Source organism: Lathyrus oleraceus, chromosome 7, assembly GCF_024323335.1.
Source record: "Lathyrus oleraceus cultivar Zhongwan6 chromosome 7, CAAS_Psat_ZW6_1.0, whole genome shotgun sequence".
NCBI classification, from domain to species: Eukaryota; Viridiplantae; Streptophyta; class Magnoliopsida; order Fabales; family Fabaceae; genus Lathyrus; species Lathyrus oleraceus.
This window is the reverse complement of record NC_066585.1, coordinates 288,812,738-288,824,784: the sequence shown is the minus strand read 5'-3', so window position 1 is coordinate 288,824,784 and position 12,047 is coordinate 288,812,738. Positions and strand designations below refer to the sequence as shown.

The window sequence follows — 12,047 nt, the reverse complement described above, 5'->3', positions numbered from 1 at the left end:
AAACAATTCCTTCTTGTACCATAAAGTGACATTTTTCCCAATTAAGTACTAGGTTTACTTTTACACATCGTTCTAGAACTCTTTCTAGGTTTTCAAGACATTCTTCAAAGCTTTGTCCGCATATGGAAAAATCATCCATAAATACTTCCATGATGTTTTCAAGAAAATCGGTGAATATTGCCATCATGCACCTTTGGAAGGTTGCAGGAGCATTGCACAAGCCGAACGGCATTCGTCGATAAGCGAAGGTACCAAAAGGACATGTGAATGTTGTCTTTTCTTGGTCATCAGGATGAATTGGTATTTGAAAGAAGCCTGAGTACCCGTCTAGATAGCAGAAATGAGAATGTTTTTCTAATCGTTCTAACATCTGGTCAATGAATGGTAAAGGGAAATGATCTTTTCGGGTTGCTTTGTTTAGTTTCCTATAGTCAATGCACATTCTCCATCCCGATTCGATTCGTTTGGTTATAGTTTCTCCTTTTTCATTTTCAATAACTGTTATACCTCCTTTCTTTGGTACTACGTGTACAGGACTAACCCATTCGCTATCAGATATAGGATATATGATACATGCCTCTAATAACTTTATTACTTCCTTTTTCACTACCTCACTCAGGATCGGGTTTAGTCTCCTCTGATGTTCCCTAGAAGTTTTACAGTCTTCTTCTAGCATGATGCGGTGCATACGAATAGAAGGACTTATTCCTTTAAGATCGGTGATGTCGTATCCTAGTGCGGTTGGATATTTTCTTAAGATATGTAGGAGTTTTTCGGTTTCGAGTTTTCCTAGGTCTGCATTAACTATCACTGGTCGTTCAAGTTCTAAGTCTAGGAATTCATATCTCAGATTTTTGGGAAGTGTTTTCAGGTCGAGGTTTGGTTTCTTAAGGCATTGCGTAGGATCTGATGTCATTGCTAAACATTGGTTAAGTCTGTCTTCTACACGATAGTCAGACAATTTTTCATTTTCTAACTCTGTTTCTTTTATGCATTCATCGATGATATCCATGAAGTAACATGTGTCATCTATTGCAGGTGCTTTCAAAAATTGGGAAAGAATGAACTCAATTTTCTCTTCTCCTACTTCGAAAGTGAGTCGTCCTCGTTTTACGTCTATGATCGCACCGGCGGTTGCTAAGAATGGTCTTCCCAATATTTGGGTGTAACTTCATCTTCTCTTATATCCATAATTATAAAATCGGTTGGAATGTAGAATTGACCTATGCGCACGGGAACGTTTTCAAGAATTCCTACAGGATATCTAACGGAACGATCTGCTAATTGCACAGACATTTTAGTTGGTCTTAATTCTCCCATTTCCAGTTTCTTGCATATGGATAAAGGCATAACACTGATACCTGCTCCTAAATCGCATAGAGCTTTGTCTATGACAAATTTTCCTATGTGACAGGGTATAGAGAAACTACCAGGATCTTTAAGTTTAGGAGGCATATTCTGGATTATAGCGCTGCATTCAGCAGTGAGTGTAACGGTTTCGCTATCTTCAAGTTTCCTTTTATTAGAAAGAATTTCTTTTAAGAACTTAGCATATGAGGGCATCTGCGTAATAGCTTCTGTAAAAGGAATTGTGACGTTTAATTGTTTCAGTAAGTCAACAAATTTTTTAAATTGGCCTGCATCTTTGGTTTTAATAAGCCTTTGAGGGTAAGGGATAGGTGGTTTATAAGGTGGTGGAGGTACATAAGGTTCTTTGGTTTCTACGGTTTCCTTATTACTCTCTTCCTTTTCCTTAGGTTTATTTTCTTCCCCAGTTGACTTTTTAGAGTTTTGGTTTTTAATTCTTGGATCAGACGGTCCTTTTACCTCTGTTCTACTTCTCAATATGATTGCATGAGCGTGGCTTTTCGGGTTAGGTTGGGGCTGTCCAGGAAATGTACCAGTTGGGGCAGCAGTAGGCGCTTGTTGTTGAGCTACTTGTGATATTTGTGTTTCCAGCATTTTGTTATGGGTAGCCAGGGCATCTACTTTACTTGCTAGTTGTTTAATTTGTTCGCTAGTGTGTACATTCTGGTTTAAGAAATCTTTATTGGTTTGCTGTTGAGAAGCTACGAAGTTCTCCATCATGATTTCCAAGTTGGATTTTCTAGGAACATTATTGTTAGGTGTAGATGGGGTCAGCTTTTGATATCCAGGGGGTATAGCTGAGGCTTGATTGGGAGCTTGTCCTGGTGCGTATAAAGCATTATTGCTCTTATATGAAAAATTAGGATGGTTCTTCCAGTTTGAGTTATAGGTATGCGAGTAGGGATTTCCTTGAGCATAATTCACTTGCTCTGCTTGAATTCCTGTTAGGAGTTGACAATCTGCAGGAGTGTGACCTTGGATTCCACAGACTTCGCAATTTTGAGCTGCGGCAACCACGGTGGCTGGAGGTGATACATTTAAACTTTCAATTTTCTGGGCCAGAGCATCCACTTTTGCATTAACATGATCAAGGCTACTTATCTCGTGCATGCCACTTTTCGTTTGAGGTTTTTCTACCATTGTTCGGTCGCTTCCCCAGTGATAATGGTTTTGGGCCATGCTCTCGATAAGTTGATAAGCATCGGCGTAAGGTTTATCCATAAGCGCACCACCTGCGGCGGCGTCTATTGTTAACCTTGTGTTGTATAAGAGACCATTATAGAAGGTATGAATTACTAACCAGACCTCTAAACCATGGTGTGGACAAAGTCTCATCATGTCTTTGTATCTTTCCCATGCTTCGAAAAGAGACTCGTTATCTTTCTGTTTAAATCCATTTATCTGGGCTCTCAACATAGCTGTTTTGCTTGGAGGAAAATATCGGGCAAGAAAGACTTTCTTCAACTCGTTCCATGTGGTGACTGAGTTGGAAGGAAGAGACTGCAGCCATCTTCTAGCTTTATCTCTTAACGAGAAGGGAAAAAGACGAAGTCGAATCGCCTCTGAAGTGACACCATTAGCTTTAACAGTATCAGCGTATTGGACAAATACGGATAAATGAAGGTTTGGATCCTCGGTAGGATTTCCAGAGAATTGATTCTGTTGCACTGCTTGTAACAACGAAGGTTTAAGTTCGAAGTTGTTTGCTTCGATCGTGGGTGGAGCAATACTCGAATGCGGCTCATCTTGCGATGGAGCGGCATAATCTCGAAGAGCACGAGCTGGTTCTGCCATCTCGGGTATCGGCGAAGGAAGAAGATTTTTGAGGTCGGGCACTTCGATAGGAGGGAGATTGTTTGCAGCACGATATTCTCGAATTCGTCGTAAGACTCGGAGATATAGTTCAACGTCGTTGATTCGTAAGTAAAACGGCTCGCCTTGTGAGCGAGTGTGTGGCATACAAATCAACGAAAGCAAGAAATAAAAATTGCCTTAGTCTCTAAAGCGTAAAAGAAGGGTTACGATATCGACTAAATAAAAGTCCCCGGCAACGGTGCCAAAAACTTGATCGCGACTTTATGAGTCTATTGGGGTACTAACTGCAAGTGCACAGTCTTATCGCGTAGTTTTAAAAGATATCGATCCCACAGGGACTTATGAATCGATATACCGTTTTCTAAGGTTACTTCGTAAAGCTAAGGTGGATGATACTTTGATGATTAGGGGGAAAAAAGTAAAGCTAAAATAAGATCTAGATTAAATATCAAATATAGCGGATATCGGTATGTAGTTCGTCGTAATTAGGGAATCAAATCTTCGTTGGTTTCTTGGTTTTAAAATAAATCTTTTCAGTAGACACTATTGATTAAAAGTCTTATCTCAAACTCTCGCTCTGTTGAATAGACTATGACTTTATATTAACGTAGCTGTCACTTATTAGTTAAGTCCAAAATCACTTTTTGAAAACAACAGAATCTATAGAAACTCTTTTCATTAAAATAATAACCGTTTAAACACCCTCGTCTCAAACTCTCGCTCTGTTGACTTAGATTATATAATTAAACTTAAATGCTTAACTCTCGTCCTCACATTTAACCTTTAAAAATACTTTTTGAAAAAGATTAGAATTTAATTAACTCTAAAAATTGTTATCGCCCTGATTTAGAATTAATGTCCAATTTACACTGTCCAGTTAAAAACTCAAATCGTCGTTCTATTGATTTTAACTTCTTTATGTCTTTTACTCTCGTACAAAAACCTTGGTATTAACTCTGTAAATTGAGACCATAAAAAGAGTGACTTTATTTTTAAATAAAATTAAACCAACTTAGTTTTGATTCCTTCATTCCGCTTACTTTACATACCGATATCTTAATTAATTAGTCGGACATGCTAAACAGGTCTAAACAATTATCATGCTTAAATAAAACCATATCAGGCAAACAATATAAATAAACAGCAATGCAGAGCATATATAAATTAAAACAATAAATTAAAGAACCTGAATAATTAATAGGAATCTTGAACACTCCACCACAGACCGGTTGGATTTGTTCTTGCACTCTTCAATCGGACAGGAAAATAAAAGCAAAGGGATAAAAATACTATGATCTAACGTACGGTTAGATCCAGTAAAAGATACACAATAGTTTCCGGTGTAGAAACTATTGTGTGAAAAATTAATTAAGTGCTCTGAAAATTGACTGGACAAGAAAAGGAAATAAAAATTGCTAATAATAGAAAGCAGTAGAAAATTAGTGTTGTAAATGCTTGCACGGCGGAAAGGGAAGCAAGAGCTTCAGGGTTGGATCTTTGGTTCTATTTATATTAGTCCCCTTTGTAACCGTTTTCCCAAAATGCCTTCAGTAAGTAAGCTTCACGTTTCAACGAGTCAAGCGGAAGAATAGCTTCAACATGCCTCTGTTACGCGTCAAAAGCCAAACATATAGGAGTGGGGTGTGACGTTCGTCACACCATGTGTTACGCTCGTAACACAAAGTAGCAGGGCATGACGCTCGTCACACCTTGTGTGGCGGTCGTCACAGCTTCAGCGCTCCTGGCTTGTAATTGTGGGCTGGGCTTTAGTGGAATTTGCTTTCATCCTCTTTTTCACCCCCTTTTCTTCCTTTTTCACTTATGCTTCAAATAAGTTACCTGAGACAAATAGAAGGGAAAATACCACGTAATATCGAATAATATGAAATAAATTGAAACAAATAATAATATAATTTAATTAAATCGAGTCCAAAAATGTGATATTATTTCATGTTATCAGTCTCTGGTTAGGAGAGTGTTTTACCCCTGGTAAGGGGAACTATGTCACCCTGATTCTCATACCATATGAGATACGTAGGCAGGAGGTTGTGAGCAATCTCTCCAGGCACCCTTTTGTTTTTTTTGTGGGTTCACCCTTTCTTGTTGAGTCTCTGTTTGTTCATCCTTTCCTAGGTTTTGTGTGTGTTCACCCTTTCTTTGTTTTGGTGTGAGTGCTTGTTTGTCCAGCGTGGGTGTGGTATGTTTATACCTTGGGGATTTCTTTTGTAATCATTCGGGGTTCATGTGTGTTGATTGTTAATCATTTGGGGTTCATTTGTGATGTTTATCACTCATTCGGGGTTCACCTATATTCACTTTGGGGTTCATATTGGGGTTCATATTGGGGTTCATTTGTGATGGTTGTTATTACTTGGGGTTCATATTGGGGTTCACCTTTGGGGTTCATTTGTGACGATTGGGGTTCATATTGGGGTTCATCTCGGGGTTCATTTCTGGTGATTGTTGTTTATTGGGGTTCATTTGTGGTGATTGGTTATACCTATTGGGGGTTTATTCTGGATATTTGGTAACTTTGTTGGGGTTCGTCCTGATAACCTTTTTCTTTGGTGTTCGCTGGTTAGCGATTGCTATTGTTGGGAGTCGGATGTAAGTCCATGTATTGGCATTCTGTTTCCTGTTTGTTTTGTTATTGTTGGGAGTCGGAAGTAAGTCCATGTATTGGCATTCTGTTTCCTTTTGTTTGCTATTGTCAGGAGTCAGATGTAAGTCCATGTATTGGCATTCTGTTTCCTTTTGATTGGGTTATTGTTAGGAGTCGGGTGTAAGTCCATGTATTGGCATTCTGTTTCCTTTTGTTTGTCGTTGTCAGGAGTCGGGTGTAAGTCCATGTATTGGTATTCTGTTTCCTTTTGTTTTGTTATTGTTAGGACTCGGGTGTAAGTCCATGTATTGGCATTCTGTTTCCTTTTGTTTGGTTATTGTCAGGAGTCGGAAGTAAGTCCATGTATTGGCATTCTGTTTCCTTTTGGGTGTCTTTTGACGTCTCAGCGTCCCTTTTTGGTGTCTTGTTTCAGCGTGCGTTAGCCGAGCTACGAGTGCTCTGATTCTCCTCTGGATAGAGAAGATACGTAGGCATAAGACGCGATGTCTTAGCGAGCATGTCTCCCTTCCCCGAACTATGTTGACTCTGATGTTTGTTTCTGACAAACTACGTAGGCCCAGGATGCGACATCCTGCCGAGTCCACTTCCTCCGTCCTTTTTTCTCTCCCCCACCTGTTTATTGTTCCAGTTTGTGCAATTTCTTTGAGCAGTTTCTTAGCAACCCTTTTCCTTTCCTTTGAGCTATCTTTTGAGCGTGGATCCCGTCGAGTACGGCGGACGTGAGGGGTGCTAATACCTTCCCCTTGCGTAACCTACTCCCGTACCTTGTAATCTCTGGTCGTAAGACCGTTCCTTTCCCTTTCTTGGGTTAGTCCTGTGCTCCCTTTCCGTCATAGGATGAATAGCGTCGATGGCGGCTCTGTATTTTCCACCGCCGGTTGTTTTTCGCGTCGCGACAGCTGGCGACTCTGCTGGGGACTGAAGTTGACCTCTTGCTGGTCCATCTTCCCTAAGCGAGTCAATCCTAGCACTCTCTAGCGTAGTTTTTAGGGTAGTTTGGGTTGCTTTACTGCTTTATTTATTGCATTTGTGATTATTACACTGTGATTGTATGTATTTGCATATATGTTTGCATGCATCATAGTATCATTGTGTTGGATTCTGGACAGGTGGGGTTCCTCTGATTTTGGGGGTGGGTGTTCTAAGTGGCGCTAAAACCCAAAGCCCGAGTATACACCTAGGATTAGCGTGGTCTCATGTTGCCTCACATGTTAGATCAGCATGTTGTTGTGACATGACATACCACAGCCGGACGAGGTTCTTCTGAGAGAGCCCTTCCTTGTGGAGTATCCACTATGGTTGGGTTATCTCTTTTGAGCTGTTGACTTCGGTGACCTTTCTTTCCCGGATCTTTGGTTTAGATGATCTTACGAGAGCTGCACAGCACACCCGAAAGGGCAAACCCGTTGAGTATCTTGTCCGATTGTCGAGACCATTATCCGCCTTAGGATGACCTTATTAGAATTCACCTGTGAGGGGAGGGGTTTGATTCCTACAAATACAGATTCTGTTGGTGACTCTTTGATGGTGACTTTGGTTCGGTTCGTGATCTGGGTTCTATTTATAAGTCGGATTTATGGATATTTATTTCTTACACGCCAAAGTTCTGTCTGTGGTATTTATGAGCGGGTTCCGTTTATTTCGGATCCCCGGGTTGGATTTGGGGTTACTTGTTCAGATGATCTTGTTGCTATCCGTTCAGTGACTTTCCAGTGATGATGGTGATGTATCCTCCGGTTCCGTTTATTTCGGAACCCCCGAGTTGGATTTGTGGTTACTTAGTCCCTTGGATGGTTGTGATCAGTTCTGAGATCGGAATCTAGTACAGTTGATGTTCAGACGTCTTGGAGGATGGCACTATGCATTACATTCATGCATCTGCATCATTCCCATTTTGCATTTATCCGCATCTAACTCATGTTTATCCATATGCAGGGTACATTCTTGATTGAGATCCTGGTTGAGAGACATTCTTGTTCCCGGCATGAGGACCGACTTAAAAGATGATGTTGTATATAGGTTCTTTGATCTAGAGATTAGCGTGTTGAAGGGTATGATAGCATTGATTACACCTGACCATGTGGGGATGTTCCGTGAGGCTTATGGCAGTATTATGAAGATGGTTTTCAGGCTCACAGATGGGGATAGGAGTGCCCTCCATACTCTTCTCCAGTTTTATGATCCGGGTTTGAGGTGTTTTGTCTTTCCAGACTATTTGTTGGGACCTTTGATGGAGGATTATGCTGGTATTCTGGGCATTCGGGTCAGAAACCAGATTCCTTTTTATGCTACTAAGGAAGAACCTGATATTATTGAGATTTCTCGTGCTCTTTATTTGAGCCCTGAAGTGACTAAGAAAGGTTTGAAGAAGAAAGGAAAGTTGCCCGGTTTTCATCTGAGTTTCTTGGAGGCCAGAGCCAAGGAACATGTTGTTTTGGGTGATTGGAAAACTGTTTGTGCTTTGCTTGCCGTGAGCATTTATGGAATTATTCTGTTCCCTAATCAGAAGAATTTTGTGGATATTAATGCCATCCGGGTGTTTGCTCAGAGGAATCCCATTCCTACCTTGATTGGGGACGTTTATTATTCGGTCCATAATCGGAACGAGAAGCGGCGTGGAGGTTTGGTTAGATGTTGTGCTCAATTGTTATATGAGTGGTTCATGGGATATTTTCCTTCCAAGGGTGCCTTCGTCTTTCTTGACCATACTGTAAATTGGGCAACCAAGTTGATGGGTTTGCGAGCAAAGGACATAGCTTGGACTCACACTGATGTGGCTGGAAGAGACTTTATTTGTAGTTGCGGGAGTTTTCCCAATGTGCCTCTTATAGGAGTTCAAGGGTGTATCAATTACAACCCGACGCTTCTTAAGAGACAAATGGGATTTGCTATGGAGGTTCCTCCCCTCGAGCGTGAGATTCAGGAGTCTTTATACTTCCCGGTTAAGGGTAATCAGTCGTTGTTGGAGCAAGTGTCTGATGCATGGCGCAATATTCAAAGGAAAGGCAAGATTCCTTGTGGTAGAGCTAATAACAGATCTTTTCCTCCATTTGATGATTGGCTCCGAAAGAGGGTTGAGCTCACTCGTCTGCCATTTCCTGTGGGTGATCTTTGGTATTCGTTGATTGAGGAGCCACGCTCTTCTGTCAGTATGGAAGAATTTCTTGAGATGAGGAGGGCAAGAGATCAACTGCAAACAGAGAAGACTGAGTTAGGAATGAGTGTCGATGGAATTCAACTGGCTAATCAGGAAGTCAAGAGGAAAGCAGAAGACCAGGCTAAGAGGCATGCTCAGGAGGTGAAGCGTTTTGAGACAGACACCGCCTATTACTGTAAGATCAGCCAAGCTTTAGAGTCATCTAGAAGGAGCATGACCTTACCAAAGAGCAGTTGGCTAGAGCTTTGAGGGTCATTGAAGATGAAAAGAAAAGACAAGTCCTTGTGAAGACTCAAAGGGAGGCTAGAGCCAAAACCATTACGACAGAGTGGGAAGCGAAGCTGAGGGTTAAGGAAGAAGAGAAAGCGAAAATTATGGCCGAGAGAGATCATTATGTTGCTGAGAGGGACCATTATTTCCGTCAGATAAAGATTCATCAGAAAAAGGTGGGAAGACTTTAGCAGGAGAACACTGAGCTCAGATTCACTATGAAGTTTATCGGGATGGTTGATAATGCAAAGCCTTCTATGGGGCCTTCTTCAGATTAGATTTTATTGCAGTTGTTATCATGTGTTGGATTACCGTCAGGCATGTTGACAGAATTCACTTGCTCGTATTTCTTTCCGATTCTGGATGATTGTAAACTTGATTTGCATCTGATATGATATATGACTCTCGCACGTGGTGCGCACTTTGGCTATACAGTGGTTATTATCATTCTGTGATTGATCTCCAAGCTTTATTTGCTTTTCTGTGTTACGCTTACATAACACACACATGGTCGAGTGATATCTTTGCTAAAGCACCATCTTCTGTTCCGTACGACAAGGCCAGATGATTGATGTCAGAATGTTATTGTCGAATTATTATCCGTCTCAATGAAGCCAGGATCGAAGGACAGAATGTTCCTCATACGGATAGACATTGCATTCATGCATGGATCATGACAACTTGTCTTCTATTTTGAAGGTGTCGGTTTCTAACGTGTTTGATTGATTCAGGAATCATTGCTCGCGCACGCAGAGTCATCCCTCGGCACGTAGCTCGTTCGCACAGATACTTTACCAGACGCAACAAACCCAGACTGATGGATGCATCCAACGCTGACATTCTCGAGCTGAAAGAGAAGATGAGTGAGTTTATCAACGCCATGCAAGGGTTCGCCTTGGGGCAGAAAGCACTCGTCGAGAAGGTGGAGAAGCTAGAGCTGGCTTTGGTTGTCAACAATGGCAATAATCAAGAGGGTAACTCCAACAATGGTCCTGGTGGTTCTAGAGGTGGTGTTGATCCCAGAAAGAAGGAAACTAATGATGGTGTAGTCATCAACAATGGTGGTGGTTTTGGTTTTGCTGCGGGAAGTGGTCCAGGTCATGTTGGCAACAATCTAAAAGAAACTCAGTTTCCTCCTTTCTTTGGGGCTGTGGTGGATAAAGAAGAGGATCAGTTATCTCTGCTGAATGAGCAGTTTGGTCAGTATGGTGTTCAACTGCAGAACAAAGAGATTCAGGTACTAGCAGAAAAGATCAGGGCTCTGGAAAGCCATACCACTCCTGGGACTGTTAACATGACAAATATGGGGCTGGTTGAGGGGATTGTGATCCCACAGAAGTTCAAGGTGCCCATGTTTGATACGTACAATGGAAGTTCTTGCCCGGAAACTCATCTTCAGGCCTTTGTTCGAAAGATATCTGCCTACACCATGGATCAGAAGCTCTGGATGTACTTCTTCCAGGATAGCTTATCTGGTGGGTCTCTTGAGTGGTACACCAAGTTGAGATCGTCAGATATAAAGATCTGGCAGGATTTGGGGGATGCTTTCTTCAAGCAATACCAATTTAATGCTGACATGGCACCAAGTTGTACCCAGTTGCAGGGTATGTCTCAAAAGCCGAATGAGGGGTTTAAAGAGTATGCACAAAGGTGGAGAGAGTTGGCTGCCAGGGTTCAACCTCCGTTGGTAGATCGGGAGATGTCGGATTTGTTCATGGGTATCCTTCAGGGGACTTTTGCTGAAAGGGTGGTGGGATATCCGGTTACCGGCTTTGCAGATATAGTAGTGGCTGGTGAGAGGATTGAAAGTTGGCTGAGAATGGGGAAAATACAGGGAAATGCTCCGTCGTCTGGAGTAAAGAAGCCCTTTGGTAATGGTCAGCGCAAGAAGGAGGGTGAATCGAGTGCTATGTATGCCCAAATGGGATACGGTAGGGATCATTACTACCAGCATACTGCTGCAGTAACAATTCCTGCTGGTAATCAACCCGCACAACAGCAACAGCAGCCACCTCAGCAGAGAATGCAAAGGGCCGGGTATCAAGTTAGGGGAAGGATGGCAGATCGCCAGTTTGATAGGCCACTCATGACGTATGCCCTTCTGTTGAAGAAGTTGAAGGATCTCGGGTTGGTATAGTTGAGGACATTAGCTCCGTTAAGACCAGATCAGAGACCTGCAAGTTATGATGAGAACGCCAAGTGTGAGTTCCATTCTGGTGCTCCCGGGCACAATGTTGAGAGTTGTAAAGCCTTTAAGCATGTTGTTCAAGACTTGGTGGATTCCAAAACCATCAATTTTGCACCATCGCCGAATGTTAATGCTAATCCCATGCCGACGCATGGTCAGATGACGGTGAATGCAATTTCTGAGGATGAAAGTAAAATCTGGGCGACGGATGTGGATCAATTGAGGACCCCAATGTCTGTGATCAAGAGACATTTGTTAAAGAATGGAGTTTTTCCTGGTTGTGATAATTGTTGTGCTGCTTGTACTGTAACTGCAAATGGGTGTGTAATGTTGAGGGAGACGGTTCAGAAAATGATGGATGAGGGAAGTCTCCGATTTGAGAAAGTTGTTTTGGAGAATGAGGATATTTCAACAATAACCATCTATTTCGATCCTGTTCACTTGTTAGTGCCGGCAGATGTGGTTCCAATTACCATTTCGGTACCTGGACCTATTCCGTATGAAAATGATGGTGTTGTGCCATGGGACTATGGTGGTGATGTGTATTGCAATGGGAAAAAGAAGGAAGATCAGGCTGCAGTGGATACCACCGTTTCAAAGGTGGACAATGTCGGGCTTAGTGGTTT

General features: G+C 41.9%; 1 non-coding gene across 1 annotated transcript; it reads left to right on the top strand.

Annotated features, from left to right (window-relative positions):
• Nucleotides 1-2,677: 2,677 nt before the first annotated feature.
• On the top strand, nucleotides 2,678-2,784 carry LOC127110010 (small nucleolar RNA R71). Its single transcript, XR_007797250.1, has one exon. It is a non-coding gene; the product is annotated as a small nucleolar RNA R71 (small nucleolar RNA).
• The last annotated feature ends 9,263 nt before the right edge of the window (nucleotides 2,785-12,047 follow it).